Below are 23035 nucleotides of genomic sequence, written 5' to 3'. Positions count from 1 at the left end.
TGAACTTTGAATTACTTTTATTATACATATATATTTTTTTAATTACGTAAGCAAATTTTTGTTCATAAAAGCAGCGGTTTGTTTGAATGTGTTTAGAACGGGAACATACCTTTTTGTCAAAAGCCTACATAACGCTTTCAAATAAAGCGTTTGCTTATTTTAAACTTTAAGGCGCTTAAAGCAAGTGAAGCAAAGCTGCCATTTGGCCACCCTTCATATGTTTTAGTATATCCCAAATAACTTTTGACAGTTCTCAAAGCGAAGCAAGCAAAGCAAGCCTGCATTGGGCCAGTACCTTTAGCATATAAAGTGGTTGAAGGTACTTGATATTTTGAAAACAACGTTTCTGCTTTCAAAAATTAAAATTAAATATTTTGTTGCAAACATATACAGAATGTAAAAAAGAAAATAAGCATTTTCCAAAGCAAACTCATTTAAACAAATTTTTATTTTTTTTGAGTAAGAACATTTTCATCTTTTAATTTTAACATTTTGAAGTATCTAGAATTATTATAATTAAAAATCCATCAAAATTTTAAACAGATATTCTGCATGCTGCCATTTTTTTTAATTTCGTGGTAAACTCTTGAAACTCCACGGATATGTTGTATTTGATGCCAACGTGCATTGTCTCTAATAAGTATGAACAATCTATTTGAAAACTTCCCAAAGTTAGGATTTTTTCGAGTGACAACGAAAAAACTAGTAATTTCGGTACTTTTTCGCCTAAATAAATGTTTTAAGGCTAAAATTGTTCAAATATGTACTTGATTTATTTTTTATTGTACTAGTCTCTGGATCTCCATTGATTGAAATAAATGCAAGAAACATGCTTTAGCTTCGTTTTCTTTTTGTGCCGAGAGAAGGAAGTGACACTAACAAAAACACTCATATGAAGATGTACATACATATGCACATTAGGGTGGTCCAAAAACAGTAAAGATGGAATTGTAATGCCTAAGGGGTGAGCTATCGAAAAATAGTATACCCCAATTTTTTATTTTGAAATCAAAAAATATTTATTTATATATTGCAATGCAGATAAACAGAGTTTTCTGTTAGAAAAATATTGATTTTTAACTGTTTTATACCATTTCTACGAAAATATGTTTTTTTGTGTCCATATAGAATATTTACATGGAAAACTTTGGGCGCTTTGAGCGACCTCTAAATATTTTTTGATTTAAAAAAAAAAAAGGGTATTTTTTCGGTATAGAACAATCTTAGGGGGTGAGGACATACAAATTCCGACTTTACTTTTTCACATAAATTTTTGGACCACGCTAATGTACATACGTACATATGTAGCTAAGCGAAATTTTGGTATGTGTGTATGTGTGTACACATGTATGTATGTATGTATTCGCATTTATTTGCGCATAGTATTAGTGCGTAATTCCTAAACGATTGTTAATTTATGTAAATTGGTTGTAAATAAACAAAAAGCGAGACACCACTTTGACTAAACTCAGCAGCAGCGTTGTTTTTATTGAAGTGCGCCTGACTGCGAATTTCGTCGACAGGTAAGAAAATAAGTATATTTGTGCAGCTGTGTTGTGTCGGCTATTTACGCCGTTTTGTTTTTTCCTTAATTTTTTCTTGGAGCGGAGTTCCATTAACGTGAAACTGGACGCCTGATTCTTGCACGACTTAACTGCATACCATATCTGTCTTCTTCTGTGTTTTTCTTGGCTACGGGCTTTCAACGCTCAAACATCAAACGCAGAGTAGGCCATTCTCTTCGGCTGCTGTTACCAGCAAGTACCGCTAACCAGACCAAAAGCGCTTAAGGGTCTTGGTTCGTTGAGCTCCATGTAAGTTCATACAGTCCGCTCCATTCTCTGCGTCAGCGCAAGCCCACAAAAGTTAAGGTTTTTCTCAGAAACCCTTTCTCTAAAACCTGAAAAATGGCCGCCTAATTAAAAATGATGGTCGATCAGACTTGCTTGCAAGCGCGTGGCTTTGCCTTGAGATCGATATTTCTTTTTATTTATAACTTAATTGTACCTTAAATACTACGGTCACCTTGACGGTGTTCCTATTCTTCCAGGATTTTTTATTGAAAATTTTCTCACTTTTTTCGGCGCTCTTTTTGCCATTTCTGTTCGAAGTCAAGCGTTTCGAATTATCTAATTTTCTTCTTTGGGCAGCCGCCAGCTTGCCTCTTAAATTCACAACATTAATATTTAAGCTTTTTTCCTACAGAAGAAATTTAGTACCTAGATTTGCTTTTAAAATATCCATAAATATGTTACTTGAACTTCTTCCCGCCATTTCTACCAACAATTTTCATTTTATGTTTTTTTTTTTGTTTTTTTTTTTTTTTTTNAACTGTCTAAGCGATTATGGCAGCCATTACCACTGCGGTTGTCTATTGCTATTGTATTTAACTACATACTTGCCAATTATTATAATAATTATTGACGCTTGAAGCTTCGCTTTGTTTAGAGCGAGAGCGAGAGCGAGAGAGAGATAAGCTGCTGTTGTTGCTTTTGTTGGCGATGTAAATTGGCTGGCTGGTATCTGAAAGCTAAAGCGCGCGCGGTCGCTGGCGCTGATGTCATCCACCATCGGTCTGTGTAGTCAAAACAAAATAGGAGAAATAAGGCAAGCAAAAAACGGAATGATAAAGCAAATAATAAGAAAGAAATCGGCAGCAGTAAATCGTGACGCGTTCAATGGAGCTACCTCACCACAACTCATTGCGGCTGCTTCACACTTTATTCAATGTCCGCTTACGTAGCCATATTTATGATTACAAAAAATATGAAAAATAAACTTCGTAGTTACGAGTTAAATTTTTTTTGCAGTCACTGTTTAAAATGTTTTTTTTTTTTTTCTACAGAATTCATTAGTCGCTCTATTTGTTCGTTGTGGTGTTCTATCTCTGAAAAGTGAGGTGAGTTTCTACGAGTTCTCGCTCTCATAAGAGTGATGTCACTTGTTGCATATTCACCATTACGACATTATCGCAATTTTTTCTCAGATCGCTGCTATGGTTACTGCATTTGCGGTTTTTTCTATGTTGTTAATGATACTGACTGCTTTTCAGTGGGTATACATACATATCTACTATATAGATACTATGTACATAGCTGTACATACACACAGTCGTAAATATTTCTTGCTTGCAGTTCGTGACTAACGTTGACGTTTAGGAATTCGCGTGATCGAGACCCACTCATTTCTCTTTCTATAAACCATAGGAGTGCAGGTTAAGTTGTCTCACGAAGATGTAGACAAAGACGATGCTTACATATCTATGTATGTACCTCCTAAGAGTATCTCGTAACCACTAAAGCAGAGAAGGTTCTCTGAGGAAATGCTAAATGATTATCGCTAATCGTCCTCCAAACAGCTACGGAAAACGAACTTAAGTCGTACCACATTTGTTACTAGCAACGAGCGAGGCGAGCTTTGTCTTCCCAATATATGTATATACCAAGTTCGTAGCCATCAGTGCAATTCATTACTAAAGAACATACAGATTGTGCAGCAACTTTCCCTAGACGATGAGGCGACAGCACTAACCATGACGTCTTTGTTCTTAGAAAACTCGCCTACAACTTTAACAATTGTAGTATGCAGATATAGCAGATGCCACTGATCTACCCTGCAGGCTAATTGAGACTCAATCGCTCTCGAGGATCCCTGGTTTTTATATGTATATATCTATACATATAAACAAATGTAGGCCCTTCAGTCTCTTGAGGGACTCAACGTGAGAGATTTTCTCCGTCATAGGAATAAACGCTGTCACCACCAGAGGTAACAAACAAGTCGGCCCATGTGTTATGCGGTAACATACTAAAAAAAAAATATAACATTACATCATTGGATCATGAAATATATATATATATTTTTTTTTTAAGTCGTTTTTTTTGCTAAAAATTACTTGTTATTTGAATGCGTGTTTTTTGTAGTGACCTGGGGCTCCAAATTATTCACCCGAGCTATCCATCACTTTTGCTCCAGGAATATAAAATTCCTGCTAGGTTGCATATAAGACTTTTAGCAGAACTTGTTCAAGGCTTACCTATGTTGCTTGTTATACTACTCAACTTTTTAGCGCCTGAAGCTAAACGCCAGTTATTGTCTAGATCTTGGTTAGGCAGACTTAGAGGCAATTCAACAATATCATATTTATAGCGAATGTCGATGCGAATGTTAAAAATGATGCAAATAATTCGCATAAGCGAATCCGAATGCAAATATTCGCAACTTCTCTAATATGTACGTATGTGCATTAGGGTGGTCATTAAAAAAAAAAAAATCAAATCAAAGATTTTTTTCAGAGTCACCCCCTCAATCGGTAATACCACGGTCACAGATATTACATATAAATTTTCGTCCCGATTGGAGTCGATTAAGACGCCAATCATAGGGAAATCTGAACTTTGCCCTCTCTGCGACACGCCTTAACCCTCTCCAATCGGGACCAACATTTATATGTGATATCTTCGACTACAGTTGCATCTACGTAGGGGTTGAGGATTAGGAAATCTGATGTAAAAATTGGCTCCCTACATTTAAGGACCACCCTAATACGCATACATGTATATGCCATCAAAAAGTAATTTTTTCATTCACTAAATTATTTGGTTCCTCTTTTTTCTTTCTTTTTGTTGTCTAATTTATAGCTCACTCACGTGACACGTGACGAACCGCTTTACTAGATGAATCTGCTGTCGCTAGCATCCCGTTCGTTTGAAAAAATGCAAAAAATAACACATACATACATACATACATATGTACATATGTATGTCTTCGTTCTGCGATTACGAAATACTACGCCGCTAGACGTCATTAATTGACTTGATTTCCATTTGATGTCAGTTGGCTGCGACCGCTCTGTTTTCGCCGCTGCCGACGTTCCAAGCCTTATCCAAAAGTTTCAGTCAGAAGCTGCGTTGCTGTAGTTAATTAAATTGTCGCTTGTCAAATGTTTATTTTTTTTATTATTTTTTAGTTTTTTTTTTGTTGTTGTTGTGAGTATGTATTTTTCAGCATTTTTAGTTGGTGTGGTTATTTCGTGTTTCGTTTTATTTATTCATTCACTATTTAGCACGTGCTTGCCATTAAGCGTTTTAGCTGCGCGCATTTGCATTGATTGGACTTTAATGAATGTTACTCATACGCAGCGGCGGCGATATAGCCACGCACTCCGTATTGTGAGCTATATGTATGTATGTATGTATGTACATATGTATTTAAGTTAAATTTGACAGTCGATTTTTTTTTAAACTACAGAGCTTGCGGAAAGTTTTTGTATTTAAGTACACTCGAGTCAAAACTTGAAACATTTAGAATTACATTAAGCTGTGGTTGCTGCTAACATCTTCCCGACTGTGTGCTGTGAATTTTCCTTTTTAATTTCGGAGTGGGGTATTTTTATTTCTTTAGACTTGTTCAAACAGTTTTTAATTTTAATGTTACTCTCTCCCGTTTACCTTTATGAGCTGCATTTTGTTTAGATATTGTCTTTAAAGGGAAAGATTCACAAACTTTTTGGTTTTTTCGTTAAATCCGAATCACTATGGATGTAGATACATTAGTGTGCTCCAAAAAAGAAAAAAAAAAAATAAGCTTACACCCATAAGATTTTTCTAAATGGAAAAAATAATACCCGTACGTTATTGTTAAAGAAAGAAAGGTATTTAGAACTGCCTCAAAGCCCACGAAGTTTTTCATATGCAGTGCAATCCACTTATAATGGATTCTCTTAAGATGGAAACTCTGTTATTATATATGTACCTATTTGTCAAGTCCCAGTGTAAACATATGAAAAAATATTGTTTATAACGGACTCCGGTTATTTTCGGATCACACTAATGTACATACATATTCATAAAAATGCATGAGAAAGCCTAAATTTAACCGAATAATTAAATTCCTCATTACAAATCAATGATTGGGAATTTCTTGCTCTCGGCAGCAAAGTATTTGTATTATAATTTTCCAGTTTGTTCATATGTATTTATGTATGCATCATGCAGAGCAGCTCAGAGTTAATTTAAAATGCAAATCACATTTAATTATGACTTTGACAATGGAATGCTCGTAAAATATGGGACAGCTGGTTGCATTCCAATAAAATGAGTTGCAATTCATCCATCGAAGAGAAAACTTTACAAATTATAAAACGGAAAGCCTATAAAAAAATACTTTCTAATAGAGAGAAGAGAAAACACTTACATGCATGCTAAATATTTTAAGCTGTGAAAAGTAAAAGTTTGTGTCATGGGCCTTTGGTCTGAAAGTGTGGATGAAACGATACGAGTAAATACAATCACTTACTCGATACTTTTCCTTCGATACCGATACTTTTGAACCAAGAACTGAGTAAGTATAAAAAAAATACTTCGGAATTTCGATATTTTATTTCGATACTACTTCCAAGCGGTATCGTTTCATTTCTAATTGGAAAATATAATATTATACGAAAATAATTTACGACAGATAAATATGTATATCTGAACTGAAACATTTTTATTTTCCTGAAATATTTTATGAAAAGAATTGATCAATTGAATAATAATATTAATTTTGTCGGCATTTCTTCTGAATATAATTTTATGAGCGCAAGAATTTTTCGGTAAAATCGGCTCCGCTACCTTCGCTAAATTTACGCGTTTCCAAAATTCTTGAAATTAAAAAAAAATAATAATGTTGAAAATCGTATTAAAAAAAACTCATTTATACATTAACAATCGTAAAACAATTAAAATACATTTCAACTTTCTCAGTTCCTCCATTTTCATTTGTACGAAATAGCTATAAAGCTCTCAATCGGCCTTTATTGCTTTCTTGCTCTTCAAACGCTTCCTAACCTAACCTAACCTAACCTAATAATCGCCAATTGTTAGCAAACTTGTTATTTATGAACATTTTCATTGCTTTTACTGTTACGCAACTCAAATGTTATGATCTCTGCTGCGTCTGTTGTTGTTCTGCTATTTTATTGTTGTTGCTATAAATGGCACTGGTAGCATAGCACTTTACTGTTGCACTTTCGATCGACCCGCCGCACAGTTGAATAATAATTGCACCTCCGAACAGAAACAAAAAAAAAAAAAACAAAAACAAATTAGAAATATATAAGAAAGTAATGAAAGTAGAGACAATGTTTGCTAACGAGAATCCAACTGGAGCGGAAGCGACGAAGACGCAAAAAGTGAGAAATGGTTGGAAATCGACATTGACTGATGGATGAGAGGGATTGAAAACCACTTAAAAGTATTCTTGGTAAAAAGAAAGGCGAGGTGGGAGAATCGCTGCAGTGCTGGCGCAGAGCAAGCAAGAGAGAAAGCAACCTAAACAAAAACAATGCGAATAAAGGTGCAACAAAAGGCAACAAATTATGAAATTTAATTAGAAAAGGCCGCTCTGCCCTCGCACCTCCTCCCGACACTAAGTGGAAAGGTCTGGAAGTGAAATGGAACGACTAGTGAGAATGAAAAAAGAAAACCGAATAGCCCCAGTGATGTTTGTGATGGGTGGTAGTAGCAAAGAGTAGATGTAGAGAGGGGCCACATGTGGGGTACTGAATTAAATAACAAGTGCCACTCGATACCAGTACACATATGTAGGTATTATTTGTATTTAAGTACAAATGGGCGTTTCCATTGAAAGGACCGCGGCAAAAAAATCAAAGACATGTATCTAGCGTACTTATGGGCCAAATTGTCTGCTTTTTACAATAATCTCGCTAGGTGGCGCCAGGGTCGAAATATTTTGAAACTCCGTTTTTATGGTCTGTATGGGTTTAAATTTGGAGTATGTAGTTAAAAAGCAGTCTTAAAAAAACTGTCACGATGGACTATAATTAAAATTAAATCAAAAAAAGTATAAATAATTTTTAGGTAAAATTAAAAAAATTATTGGCTACGAAAACCACTACTGTTTTTTGTCCCGAGCGAATCCCTTATTTTTTTTTTGCAATTATCTTGAAAACGGAAAATTGCCCAAAATTAACTCTAGCGCCAGTTATAGGGTTAATTTTGTAAAAAAAAGTAAAACTTTTTAGATTGCGGGTTTTTTTCGGTTTGAATGTGTATGATGGTCACGCTCGACATGATGGAAATGCCCATATGTATTTTTTAGCTTCTGAACTTAGATATATGTATATACATACATACATATGCATCTACATATGTATTAATTTGCAAGCATTTCTATGTGTGTTTCTCAGTTTTGCATGCAATTCCAAATGCGCAACAGCCAATGTAGGAAGCCGCCGGTGGTGAGAGCGGCAGTTTTTTCAAAAGTGACTTAAGTGTTGTGTAAGCGGTTGCGGTCACGCAGAGCAAATGTTTCCCGACCGCCGCATTAGCTTGTGTGCTACCCCACTGGCGCCCGTCGCTTATTTATTATATAAGTAAATATGTATCGAAATCTGTTATTTAGCCATAAATGGGTTTATCTGGCAAGATTCAAAATTAAATGTAACAATGAGTAGTCACAGCCTAATAATTCAAACGAAAATTACTTTTTATTTAATTTCTTAGCCAACAAGGAAAAATAATTACAGTTAAGGCAAAAAGTATCCATTTAATTCCTTTAGAAACCGAAGCTTTTATGTGCACTGCAAAACACAGAAAGCTACATACTTTCCATTCAATTAAAGTTTTAATGAACACTTGTGCTCTCTCAATTCACTGGCTTAAAGTATAAGTACACACCCGATGATTCCTCCTCGCAAAAAAAAAACCCTGCGGGCAAATGCACTAATGCCGAGCTGTTTCGGTACTAGGGAATTCGGAACTAGTCATGGTTCCATGCGTTAATTATCTTTTCCATGCTACAAACTGGCGAATTTAACATTGCGATTTTCTACGATGTGTCGATTATGAATAAAAATAGTTTTTAAAAAAGTCCCCTCCGATGACAAAACAGATTAAGCTTAAAAAAGCTTTTCAACGGAATCGTAAGAATGAGATTTTTATGTTTTTTTTTTACTTTTTTCAAAGATTGATTTACGAGAAACTTGAATAACTGCGCGAAAACTATTCTGATTTAGACTTATGGGATCTCAGTAGAAAGGTATTTTCGCACTGAAATAAAAAGGGTGAGAAAATACCTTTCCAATGACACCTCTTGAGTCTAAATCGGAAGAGTTTAGGTTCAGTTATTAAAGTTTTTCTTATACCAATCTTTACAAAAAAAATAAAAAAAAAGCATCAAAAATCTCATCATTACGATTCCGTTCAAATTTTTTTTATATATTTTTTTTTAAATATTTTTTATGCAAATTTTTCAACCGCTTTGTCATTAAGGGGATTTTTTCAAAAAAAAATCATTAAGAAACAATTTTTATTCATAAAAAACTACATTTTTGGAGGTATTTTCAAATCGGTCCAGCTCACGCACATCTTAATATTTTTCCGAAATATTTTGGTGGACGTCTTAAAATATAATAGATTTTATAATTCCAATGGAAAAATAGTACCGATTTTTTTTTTGTATGGGGAGTGATGCAGTCTATTAGATATCGATTTCTAATGAAAAATTTTGTATTCTTTGGGACTTATCACATTTTCTGTGACTATTTTGGACTTTGCAAATTTCCGTGTCACTGCTTCTTGCATGAAAACATAATTTTTTAGAAAAACTTTTCTTTCTTAAAGTACGTTTCCACGAGCTTCAAATTGGGCAATTTCGATTCTCAATTTCAATTTGAAATTGTAAATATTCACATGACAAATTTAAATTTCAAAACCAATTTCGGTCGCAGTTGTTTACCGATAATTTTTAGACGTTTAGTCTAATAAAAATTCAAAATTCTTGAATTGCAAAATTCTTGAATTTTCAAGCGCTGAAGGGACTTTGTAATCTCCATTACAGAAATATGCGATCGGCGTGCGTACATCAAGAGTTCGTCCGTTGAGACACCCTGTACATTATCGTGAAATCGATAGTTGATAAATCCTTCATATATAAATAAAGAGCCTTTCTCGACATCGAGTGGGCTTTTAACAATATCCTTACGGAGACAATCGTCACTTCTCTGGTTGAGCTTTCTGTCGAAACCGACTTGGCGAAGATTCTATGCGGCAGAAGTGTTGTGGCGAAGTTGGACAGTGTCATCATTTAGCGCAGGGTAAACAGAGGCACGCTATAGGATGATGTTTCTTGCCTTGGATTTTGGTCGTAAACGAACCGCTAGAAGAGCTGGTGTATAGAGGGATGACGGCATGTTGGTAACTACTAAGATGAGGCCACTCTCCTCCTATTTCCTGGATCTATGAAACCATGGTTAAGTCCATAAGAGTAGATTGCGTTTTTCAAAAATCTGCAGTGGCTACAACGGGTCGCCCTAATTGAAATCATTGCGAAGCGAATAGGGTCAGTAATGCACTAGCACTTTACGTCAACGTTGAGTCTAGCGGATTTGACAAATTTGAAGCCACTCTGAAAAGTTATATTTAATTGGTACTTGGAGGGCTTCAGTCTTTCTCACAGTATCCTCGATTTATTGCTGCTGTTTTCATCTCGTCTTCATCAAAAGTCCCAATGGTTTCACCAGTAAAAAGCATTGACAAGTGTTCCTTCCATATCCCAAGGATACTTGGAACATTTGTTACTGAATAGCGTCGCTTCGCTCTTCCTCTTTGTCGGTGGTAGTAGATTAAATAAACATACTTGAAACCTCGTTTGGTATCGAACTACTCGGAGCGTTACTTCCCATATTTTTTGCAGAGCTGGTGGTATTGCTCAGCGTCATTTTGCACTGCCGCATTTCGTTTGGAATAGACTGACAAGACCTAACATTCCACATTAGATAATTGTTATCGGTGCAGTTTGGAGGGAGATGAGGCCATATAGTCTCAAAGCAACCATTCTCATCCACTATGAACAAACCAAATGCAAGAAATTTATTCTTAATTGCAAGTACTAATACAGCCAGACGGTAAATCAACGGCCGAATTTGCAAAAGCTAAAAGGCGTTAGTCGAGCTTCGAGGGTTTTTGCTACGAAGTTGCGTATCCCATATGTAGATATAAACACTCTCATCGTGCTTTTCACTTTGTCGGCTTTTTGTTGTTGCAAAAATGTACTTGACATTCAGTTAAAATGCCGACGTCTGTGGGCACTTCGTATGTTTTGCGACCTTGTCGTGTGGTCATGAACTGCCATTGTCAGCGTCGGCAACAGTGCAGAACCGAAGCAACAATTCGGCTTCCCTATCCATTTAGAGCTTTATGCGTTGCATATGCTTTCGTTGGAAAATGTATGCGTAAACGCCTGAGCTTATGCTACGAGTGCATGCTACGTTGGTCAATAATGGTAATCGGCAAATATGTACATTAAATCATAGTTAATAGTTCTTCCTATAGAAGATCCTTGAGAGACTGATTGATCCGTATGCATGTATGTACATATGTATGTATATAGGAAATATAATTTCTCGGGAGCGATTAGGTTTCTCTCAGTGAGTAGAGGGGAGTATCCCCACACTCCCTTTCCCGGGATCGTTGTGTTAAACGACATCCTGGATGAGCTGAAAGGGAGAGAAATACGGGTTAACGACTACGCTGACGACTAAGTCACAGATTGGTCTGCTAGCCGCCGAATCGCTATTCATACGCAATGAGAGAGTTGCAGCTCCTAGAGTAGAAGTCCAATCAGCATTTTACGAATGGGCCGTGTCCTGACCGGGATTTGTCTAATATAGTCTCGTGGAATCATCTCAGCTGCCCTACTTTCGCTGGCCCAAGTTTAAACATCTCGGCTAAGATATATTTCACCGACCCTTCCGGGGAATACCCTAGAGTGGATATTAGCACATTTACTAGCAACTTCATTTGGATTATATTTCTTGGAAAAATCTAGATTCAATATTTCTTACACCGCAAACATTATTCTTTGGAAATTTATATTTAAACTTGAAACTGGAGGAACAATTTTTCTGAATAATTTGAGAATTTCAGGGAGTTTGAAAATTTGAGGCAATGAGAGCCAGAAGAGCCTATCTATAAAAATTTTTTCTGCAGTAAAATGAGAACGAAATAACAAATACGGTCTATTACTGAAAAGTCCATTGCACCTACGTAAGGCTACCAATTATAGTAAGAGAAAACTAAAAGGGCGTGACTCAGACGATTTGCATTTTAAGCTGTACCTAATTTTTTTTTTGAAATGCCAATTAGGCTACTCATTTGTAAACATACCAAAACAAACCAAAACTACAATATGTACTAGGGATACTCAGCAAGTCGGTGCAATTTTTTTGAGTTCGTTAAGCCCTTCAGTACTTTAGTAATTTGTGCAAAGAAAAGCTCGGCTCAAACCTGTGAAGATTTCATGCACCTCCCTATTTATCTAAGTCTCCGCCGTTTCGGAAATTCGAAAATTTACGATTTGAAATGTACATAATTTGCACAAATACAACAATGCCCGCTACGAGAGAAAACAAAAGAATAATGAGCGCATTTGCATACGTATCGCGCTTAAGGACCAGACGTCAGCGCATTTGAAATGCAAAAACCAACGCAAACAAATTTGCCACATTAAACACACAAAAGTACGTACGTACGTATGTATGTATGTATGTATTTGTGAATATGTAAATGAAACACGGAAATGCTTTTGCGCTTTTGATACTCGTTTTCTAATTCGTGCATTTGACCTTTAACAACACTTCATATTGGCTTTACGACGAGTACATACATACTTTCAGGCGCTTCAGCGTTGTTTCCGCCACAACGCGCGCGCTCGTGTCGTCATCGCTGCTATCTGATTAGCGTTGTTCGTTTGGTTGCCAGCGCAGCGCGTGCGGAGCGGCTATACCTGCACCACCCAGTCGCGCGTCGGCTACTCCGCCTAAAATAAGAACCCAATATTTCAGTTCTACTTTGGAACGAGTCGTAACTAAAATGTCAAAGTGCAAACTAAACTGCGAAGGAAAACCGTAAAAATATATTGGGGGGACGAACGTTTTTTAGTATTTCGACTCTAGCAAATGTCCATTGTGATCAGCATAAATTTAAATTCTATATTTTGTTGTACCTATTTATGCAGAACTCGATGCGACGCGGCATGCCACTGCGACTGCCACGTTTTCTCTGCGGCAAACGAATCGCTTATGGTTGTTGTTATGTGATTTATTGCAGCTCGTTGCATATTTATGGGCGCGCAACGCGTGTAACTGTCGCGCAAGGTTTTTTTTTTTTTTTGTAGAGTTTATTTTCGATTTTACAACGGTAATATCGCAATTTTGCCAACAAAAATACTTCAGCGCTGCAATGGCAAAAATAACTGGTGGTGGGACGAAGTATGTAGTGCAAGTGGATAATGTAGCATATTTTTAGGTGCTTAGCAAACTGAATATGTGAGTGGCTGAAAATATAGAACATGATGGCTTACATTGCAGTCATGATACCTTTTTGAAAAAGTAACGCAACTTGTTCAATTTCTTGTTCGACTGTGTATGTACCTTATATACACTTATGATAGATATATGCATATGGTCATCATTGGTGACAAGGGCCTCAGCGTGAATTTATCAGAAACGCTCTCCGATATGTGTAAGTTCGTGCCAAAATTCAAAGCCGTATTTTAGCTAACACAGGATTCATTGACGTCTTTGGAACAGACCTCGAAACCACTTTCTCAGTTTATTTTAAAAGTTAAAGATAAAATTTAAAATAAGATAAATATAAAGACATAGATATAGGTGAAGATAAAGATAAAAATACGGAAAGTGGATGTCAAGGGCAATTCAAGGATAGCGATAAAGATAAGGTAAAGATAGTCTAGAAAAAGGTAAAGGGAAGCAAAAATAACAGAAAAATTAAATATGTATGTAAAGACAAAAAATGGCCTGTAAAATAGTGCGGCGTTCTATGGAAAACTACATACATACGTCGTTAAAACTCAAAGCAGCGCTATGCTAATAAAGTGAAAATTTTTTTATGTTTTAAAAACTTACCCTCAAGGCCTTTCCGCAAGACATTTATATGGCCAATGTTATGCCACACTCAAATATAATTTCAGTGTCAAACCCCAACGCCAGCAAACCCCCAACGCCATATCCATAAACGTTGCAACGCTAGTAGCGTTCTCCTTTAGCCATTTAGCCAACTCGTCCAACCACCGTGGCGGCTAAGTGCCAGCCAATTGCCACAATGTGACATTTTCCCTTGATGATAATTCATGCAAATTGCATCCTTAAACTTGATTGACAATCACCCGCAGCCACAGCCAGTGACTGTAAACGACTGTTTAAGTGTACCAATGTGTTTGCGTGTGTGTGTGTGTGTGTGTGTGTGTTGCAGTTGCGGTCATTTTGCGGTTNACCGCAGCCACAGCCAGTGACTGTAAACGACTGTTTAAGTGTACCAATGTGTTTGCGTGTGTGTGTGTGTGTGTGTGTGTGTGTTGCAGTTGCGGTCATTTTGCGGTTTACGAGACTTTTTATCGTCACTCTGATATTGTTGCCACTATGATGGTTGGAGTTGTTGCTGGTCTTGGATTTTTATGACTTGTCAGCGGCGCACAGTGTGCTTTTTGAACACTCTATGCGAATTGATCGTAGCGCTTTCGACAGCAGCAACATTTTAATATAAAACCAAAATGGGATTTGAAAAGCTAATGTAAGTCCCTTTGCCGACCAAATATTGCTATTGAGCCATAATTACTCCTTGATATTACACATTTTTTGTCAAAAAAAACACACAAAAACCAGGCTTTCTTCAAAAAAAAACATTCAATTATACTAATATTATAAAATTTCAGACGAGAAACACGATTCCTCTGTTTGCAAATCGAAAAAAAAATTTAGCCCCACAATTTAATATTTTTTTTTTTGCAAGCAGCTGTGCATCCTTGTCACAATATTACATTACTCGAACGAAAAGTAAGTTGCAGTGCTACTCAACATCTTTAATTTGAGCCATGGTAGAAATTATTAGGCTCTCTGAGAGCGAAGGTATAACAATTTAAACCAAACTTCGAAAAAATTTGCAAAAATGTAGAATGCAATTTCGCAGTTTAGCTTCAGAATCGTTATAATTTAGCTCTCAGGGAGCCTCGTTGTTCGAGTGATATCGTATTGCGTGAGGGATGCAATAAATAATGCATTTTTCAAATTGAGGGGTTCGAACTCAAAATTTATAGTATTTATTAGTAGGTGTAATCAAAAATATAATTTTTTTTTTTTTTTGGAATAAATCCGGTGGATTTTGCATGTTTTTTTTTCGACGAACACTATTTTTTACCAATTTTTGTTCCGTGAAAGCGAAATTATATTAGCTTTCAAAACCATTTCGTTTCGTATCAAAATGTTGCTTCTGTCGAAAGCGCGCTCAAAGAGCGCACTGTGCGGCGGCATTGCAGGCAGTCGCACTAAACCACCAAAGGGGCAATGCAGTCGTCGGTGACGCATCGTCAATATGACTTTGACATTCTTAAGTGACATGTCTCTCTAAAATGTTTTCGTTCTTTGGCTTGGTTTTGTTTCGCATTCCGTTTCTTCGCTTCGTTGTTGTGATTTGCTTGGCTATGTCGTTTTTATTGCTGTGCGCAAGCTGCATGAAAGCGAAAAAGTGCAGCAAATCGCCGGTTATGTAAACGAAGCGCGGATAAAAACGCTGAAAGTCAGTTTGTAAATATGTATGTATGTATTATGATTATTTTCATACTTTTTTACAACACGCATACTCATAGAGAAAACGACGTTAGTTTTCAATGGAAAGTAACCCAGTAGGAAAAAGGTAGTAAAACGCATTCATTACATGCATGATAAATAATATAATGTATTTCTTATGCGTTCTCGATAATATTACTGCTAACTATGTAATCAGCATTCGAATGTATTCAAAAAGTTCCAAAAATATCATATTAAAACACTTTCATTTCTCGATACTAGGTAATGGAAAAATTGAATGCCCCGCTTTTCTTAGGACATCGCCCTGGGGGAAAAAATATGCATTTTCGAATGTGAAAAGGGTTGTTTTACTGATTATTTTCTCGATTACTATACATTACATTTTCCCACTGGGAAGAGTTGGCATTTTTATCGCATTAGGGTGCTCGTATAAACAAACATACATAAGTATGTCCGTACGCAATAAGAAGAGAGAGGCCGAAATACGTGAGTGCGAAGAGCTTGAGATGCTGGCCGACAGGAAGAACGCCCGAAAATTCTACCAGAGGGTTAGGCGACTTACGGAAGGTTTCAAGACCGGGGCGAACTCCTGTAAGAACAACAATGGCGACCTAGTGACCGATGTCCAGAATATACTTAAATNAGGACTTGGCTTCACTTGGCATTTTCAATTGGCGTCAGTTAGCACAGAAGAGAAATGACTGGCGTGCTGTTTTGGACTCGGCCAAAATCGCTTAGGCGGTTACAGCGCCAAATAAGAAGAAGAAGAAGAATTATATAAAAAGTATGCAAAGAAATTTATAATATATTTAAAGATAACTACGAAAAATAAATCGGGAACGGAATGTTCATCAAAAATCTACCAAAATGAGAAAAAATTTACCTTTTTACCAACCCAAATTTTTTCTACCAATTTTGGTAACAATTTACCAAAGTGGCAACCCTGGTGCCAATTCCATTGCTAAAGTGACCAGTCGCATTAAAAAGTAAGGTAGACTTAGACGTTACCTCATTTGTTGTTGGGTGGCGCTATTGGGTTGCCTTTTTGGGTATAAAATAAAAACTATTTGACGCTCACATATTTTTCTCAATACTTCGCTGAACTCACCAATCCTGATTAATCAATAATCTGTATTAACCAGATTCTGATTACTCAGGATAACTAAAAAATAAATTTTTATTGAAATTGCGTAATTTTGTTCATTTTTGTTTTGATTAATTAATTATTAAGGCTTCGATTAGTCAGATTGTTTGATTTATTAATTAATCGCACATACCTAGTTGTAATACCTTTGTGACACAGACCTTGAGGCGCCGGATGTTGATTATGTTGGACCACGTCAACCGATTATTGATTATTGATATCGATAATTCTTTTTGCATCGGAAAGTTAGTGTCTCAGAGGTGGTCCCATACTAATCTGGTTGAGATCCGATCAGTGGATCATGAGATATATATATATATATATATTTTTTTTTATATGGGAGTTGAAGTCGGTTTTTTTTTGCTAAAAATTACTTGTTAATTTGCCTTTTTTCCTTTCGACGTCAAGCGCAGCGCTGTAATAGATTTACTTTCTTTAGGTTTCGAAAAATAATTGCAAACTACAAAAATTTTCGATTTGTTTTTTTTCGAGGTGAAGAATGCGTATAATACCGACGCATTTTATCAATTCCCGATTTTTCTAATAATAACTTTGGACTAAGGAAAGGTCGTACTCAGAGGTGGTCCCATTCTTATTTGGTTTAGAACGGATCATTGGATGGTGAGAATTGAAATCGGGTTTGTTTTTGCTTAAAAATTACTTGTCTTATTCGTATTCATGTGGTTCTTCTTCTCCTTCCCTTTCTCTTTATTATTGCTTTTTATTTTCCTGCTCCTTTTACTTTTCATTTTCATTTACCTATTTCTTATTTCTTCATAGTTGGTCACCTCAAAACACTCACGAATCGACCAATTGGCCTTTCCCGCAACCATGCAATTTAATAGATAAAATAATAAAGCGCTTATGCTCGCTTGTAAATGTTTTTTCTCCTCCAAATTGTGATCACGCTTGGTAGCCACAATCGCCGCATCGATCGCCAGCATAAATCCACCTGTCGTCTGCTCGTTAATGCGGTAGCGATTGTTCTCGCGCCGCTTCCAGTGACAGTCGAAGGTAGAGAGTTGAGTCGTGCCACTGCCACTGCCACAACCACTTCGTGTTGTCGACGCCAGTAACAACAATTCAAGGACATCCGTTTCAAATGCGTCAAGTGCCAGCGGCTCAAGGGGGGGCCGGTGGATAACTGAAGGCGTGGTCATTCGCCGCCGGCAGTACCTAAGTTACTTACATATGTATGTATGTATGTATGTGTGTATGTATGTACTATGTAATAGTCACTTGTCACGACGCTCAACGGGCCGGGGGCATGGGGCATGTGAAGGGACGGACGTGCCTGCGTTGTGAAGTCATTTGGCGCCAAATGCGACGGAATGGACAGTCCGAAGTAATTGTCGTGATTTGTATGTGTATGTGCGTTTATGCGGGCTTGTGTAAAAGAACCACGAATTTGGCGGAATGTCGCCTGACTGCCAAGTGGTGCTGCAAGTCGCTGAATATTACATACATACATACCTACTAATTTACAAATGTACTTAAGGAAGGCGTAAAGGAGGGTGAGGTGACAAGGGACCTGTGGGATTGTGAAATAGCAGGAAGTTGACACGATTTGCATGCGAAACTTTTCTTTTGTAGCATTTGCAGTTGCATTGGCGTTCACTTTCGTACGTACTATGTATTCCTATGCGCTGTCACTTTTATGTATGTAGATATGTAAATTCTACATAATCGAAAGTAAATAATTTTGCTTCCAAAACTAATGCGACTCTGATTGAAATTTAAAAAGGCGCAAACTAGGGCTGTTCAAACAAGATCGGTGTTTTTATACCCGAGCGCACTTGTGCACAAGGGTATTATAACTTTGTTCACATAACGGTTGTTTGTAACAGGCAAAACGAATCGAGATAGATATNGTTAATCATCCCATTCAATCTTTTTTTAATTCAGGTGTTAATCGTTTTCTTCCTTTTTAAACCGAAAACCGAAAATTTGGTTTTTACTAGTTTTGGAAAGTATCGACTTCTCTTGAGGATCGAGTTGTTTGATATCGATACTTTTAGATATCGAGTATTTTTGTACACATGTTGGTGCCATATTAGGTTAGGTTTTGGTGTTGACGCAATACCTGGTGGTGCCATTCTGGCTAGGGATGTTGGAAAAACATCAATGCATCGAAAATATTGATGTTTTGCTTCGATGCGTCGAAAGTTTTCCTCTCGATGTATCGACCCCATATTTTTTTTTTTGAAAAACTCTTGACTGAAGGTTTGTAATCCATCTGATTAAGTTTCTCAAATGAAGCGATTTCCTTCAGTAGTTTAGATTTTCTAAACCTCTTTTAATGATCATACCCAAATTTTCTGCATTTAAAATTAAATTACTTTTTAAGTTATATGCATGTATCGAGAAAACATAATATCGAAACAAATGGATAACAGATAGGGTTTCTAAAAATATTGAAAATTAAGGAAGAATTTTTGATAACTTAAAAATTTAAATTTCTATTAATTCCATGGTTTTGGAAAAAGTTTTCGACCCATTTCAAAAGTCCGTAAAAAACCTAGTTAGCTCAGTTATAGTAAGTAATTTAAAATTTTTTGCTATTTTGCTTATAACATTCCAATTATGTTGTGAACTAACATCGAAAAATCCTAAAGCACCGAATCAAAGAAATACGTCGATGTATTTTTTATCACTGACATCCCTAATTCGAACTTTACTTTCATCATTATAAATCCAATAAGATTGTTTAATGAAACAGAAAAATGACATACATATAAGTGATGGAACGCAGGGTTGGCATACAGAAAAAAAAAACGTTCTGGCGTGAGCCACGTTGCCTTGTGATTCCCCTTAAAAGGGACAGTGGAAGGGAGCTAAGAAGCGAGTTATAATGCGCCCACGTTCTAACGAATCTGGTACGCAATTATCTGCATATTTCTTCAGTAACTGAAAAGTGTAGGGTAAATATGTAGAGCTTGTCGGAATTCGAGACTGAGAGACGAATGGATCAGAGTGTCGTTAACACAATTTGAAAGAAGTGCAACAAGAGACCAAACGTTGAAAGATCTTCTGATTCGTATTTTTATTTAGAGCTACAAGGATTGGTTCCCGGGTATCTGAATCTCTTGGACTCCAAATGCATATCGTCGTTTAAAGTACAAAACCGCGTATCAACAAAATGCAAAACGGTGTAAAAACACTCATATTTCAAAATTGCTCTCTTTATTTTTGTAAGGTACTCGCATTTCTGGCTAGCATAGTTTCAGGACGAATGGGATTCGGATTGAGCCAAGAGCTTGTGTGTGAGCAAATCCAATATTTGGCAGCAAATGTCAGTTACGCGGTTTTGCAGAATGACGGTACTTTAAATGACGATTGTATAAGTTATATATGTACACATATTCATTCCGCTTGACCTTCGCAATGGAGCAAGTGGCTTGCAATTAGGATCTCGTTACAGGTGAGGAGCACATCTCTATATCAGCATCAGGCCATTCATTTTCTGCCTGCAGGCGTGCTTCCTCCCATTATCTTCAATTCTATCGTCCCTTCAGCAACTCATTCAACTTTTCCATTCATTTTATTTCGCTTAGTTGGCAGACATTAAAATCATCAGTAACCTATGTACTCGTTTCCCCAAAAGGGAAACATAGACAGAGTTCTCGCAAATATTTCATACTCAATTTAAATAAAAAAAACAAGCTCAGCCACAATAATTAGCCTAGATATCCATATTTTTCAACTGCCGGTTATAGGGATTACGTTTGTATGTATAGTCCTAGGTATGTGTATGTATGTATGTATGTCTGCACACTACTGCCTGCACTATTTCCAATATTTAATATTTTATCGATATTTGCAGCCGTTAGAATATTTTCGCGCATTATGAAACATTTTTTAAAACGATTTTCCATATCAATTCTCGGAGTAGTAAATGTAATAAAAAAATGCCAGCAATTGCATGCTGAGCGTACTTTTGTCTACCTTATTTTACATATCCATCGAATGGTTTTGTATTTTCACGCAAACCTAAATCGCGTATCACTTCATCGCGCATTCGAATGCGAATTTCGCTACGATTGCTGACATGCAGCTGCATTGCTAGCCGAAGGAAATCCTTTGAACGTATTTGCCCAAAAGCGCCTTAGGCGCTTGGCGAGCGTATTGAAATGCCTGCATTTTTTTTGTTTTTTTTTTCAAATCGAATATCCAAATCAAAGCGTGGCGGAAATGGGGGAGTTGTTTGCTGGCCTGGCAGGTGCCTGGCAAGTGCCTGGCACCGTTGGTAGCCCTCGGCGGCGCTTTCGGCGGCATTTATGGGGATGGTGGCGTTGATAGATAATACATTTTTGATATGTTTGACGGTTCATTCTAAATATTCCCATTACCTAGTTTGCCGCGGTGTCTTATCAGCAGCGTGGAGGCAATTTCTGGTAAACACTTTACGTATTTACATATGAACATATATACGTACGTGCTCATGTATGTATGAGAAATTTAAGTAAATACATGCAGCTGACGATTTTTAAAACTCTTTCTTTTAAGTATTTAGTAATTCTAGTTAATAGATTGAAAAATGCTGCGGTACTTTTATGTATACATTTTTGTATGTCCAAAGACTTTTATTTACTTTGCTTTATTAATGATACGAATTAACTTCATACGTTTTTTTTTTTAATTTCTTTTCAGGTTTAACTATGTTGAGGACGATTATGCGGTAAATCTATTAAAGGTGAGTAAAACGTCTGGCTTCCTCTATATAGACTCAAAAACTCAAAAATATTTTTTTTTTTTTAATCTGAATTTTGACCCCTGTGTGACACGCCTTAACCGACTTCAAATCTTGTTCATTAGTTTTCTATGCTCGAATGACGAATAAATTTTTGAATGAATAAAATTTATTCGCTATTTGAATTTACTTGAATGCTGAAAGAAAATTTCTCCTTATTATTTATTTTTTTATTCAAATATCTTCCGCTAGCGAAAATCTTCGATTAATCTTTATGCACGAGTGGCATTGAACGGATGATTTTTCCAATGGCTGTTGGCACTGAAATGAAAGAAAAATTATACATTACTATTTAATTCATGTAGGAATTTCGTAAATTTTCGAAATAAAACTGTTTGAGTGCATTGAATACTGCTTTCTGATAGGCAAAAATACGAGTTTGAAAAATAGTCGCGGAAATTTGAATCCATATAAAAGTCTGTTCATTTGCAGACTTCAAGCACTGTCAAACTACGTAAGTGTTTCAGTGTACGTAAAAGAGGATGAAACGGTCGTTGCTCAGCAGGCAATGTCAAACCTCCGTGTGTACTTCTGCCACGAAAACGCTTCTAAAACAAGTAAGAAAGTCTAAGTTCGGGCGGAGCCGAACATTAAATACCCGGCGCAAATATTAAATATATGATTTTCACCTTTCCGAAAGCTACCGCTACACGGTAAGCCGGGGTGTATCAATTTTGAGTAAATTAGCATCCTTAAATTTCAAAATATTGACGTTTAAAGCATTTCTAAAATTTACCGTTATATGAAAAGCCATAATTTTAGTCCGATTTCAATAATTTTCATCGTTTTGCTTTTATGTAACAAGCACAATAAAAATACCGAGTTTGGTACAAATTGGTAGAACGGTTACCGAGATACATATATGTGATCATAAGTGGGCGGTGCCACGCCCATTTTTCAAAATTTTATTATAGACGTATTTCCTGGTAAGGAATTGTTGCAAGCATCAATTTTGAATAAATTGGCTTTAATATTTACTGATTTATCGAAGATTTCGTATTTCTCCAAATTACCGTTATATGAGATGTGGGCGTGGTTATTGTCCGATTTTAAAACTTTTCGGCCTTTTGGTATCCTGTACCAAGGTCAATAACTGTGCCAAGTTTGGAAGAAATCGGTGCAGCGGTTGCCAAGATATACACATGTAACCATAAGTGGGCGTGGCTACGCCCATTTTCCAAAAATTTATAACATTCTTAGTTTTCCTCTAAAGGTTGTTGTAAATATACATTTTGAGTGAATAATCTTCAGTAGTTACTAAAATATCGCAATTTTCGTATTTCCGAAAATTACCGTTATATGGGATGTGGGCGTGGTTATTTTCCGATTTTTTTAATTTTCGGCCATTTAGTATGCTGTATCAAGGCCAACAACTGTGCCAAGTTTGGAAGAAATTGGTGTAGCGGTATACACATGTAACCATAAGTGGGCGTGGCTACGCCCATTTTCCAAAAATTTATAATATTCTTATTTTTCGTCTAAAAATTATTGTAAATATCAATTTTGAGTGAATAATCTTCAGTAGTTACTAAAA

At 36.4% G+C, this 23035-nt stretch overlaps 1 protein-coding gene across 10 annotated transcripts in view; it reads left to right on the top strand.

Moving 5' to 3' along the window:
• Positions 1-23035, top strand: part of Mef2 (myocyte enhancer factor 2) — a 152518-nt gene that overhangs the window by 22934 nt on the left and 106549 nt on the right. For all 10 annotated transcript variants that reach the window (XM_017620210.1, XM_017620254.1, XM_017620263.1 and 7 more), the window contains exon 2: positions 21402-21444. The gene's annotated coding sequence lies outside the window, so the exon portion shown is untranslated. The remainder of the gene's footprint in view (positions 1-21401; positions 21445-23035) is intronic.

This window comes from Rhagoletis zephyria, unplaced genomic scaffold (assembly GCF_001687245.7).
Source record: "Rhagoletis zephyria isolate East Lansing unplaced genomic scaffold, Rhagoletis_zephyria_1.1 Rzeph_scaffold_00038, whole genome shotgun sequence".
In the NCBI taxonomy this organism is placed as follows: Eukaryota; Metazoa; Arthropoda; class Insecta; order Diptera; family Tephritidae; genus Rhagoletis; species Rhagoletis zephyria.
This window is presented reverse-complemented; position numbering and strand designations above follow the sequence as displayed.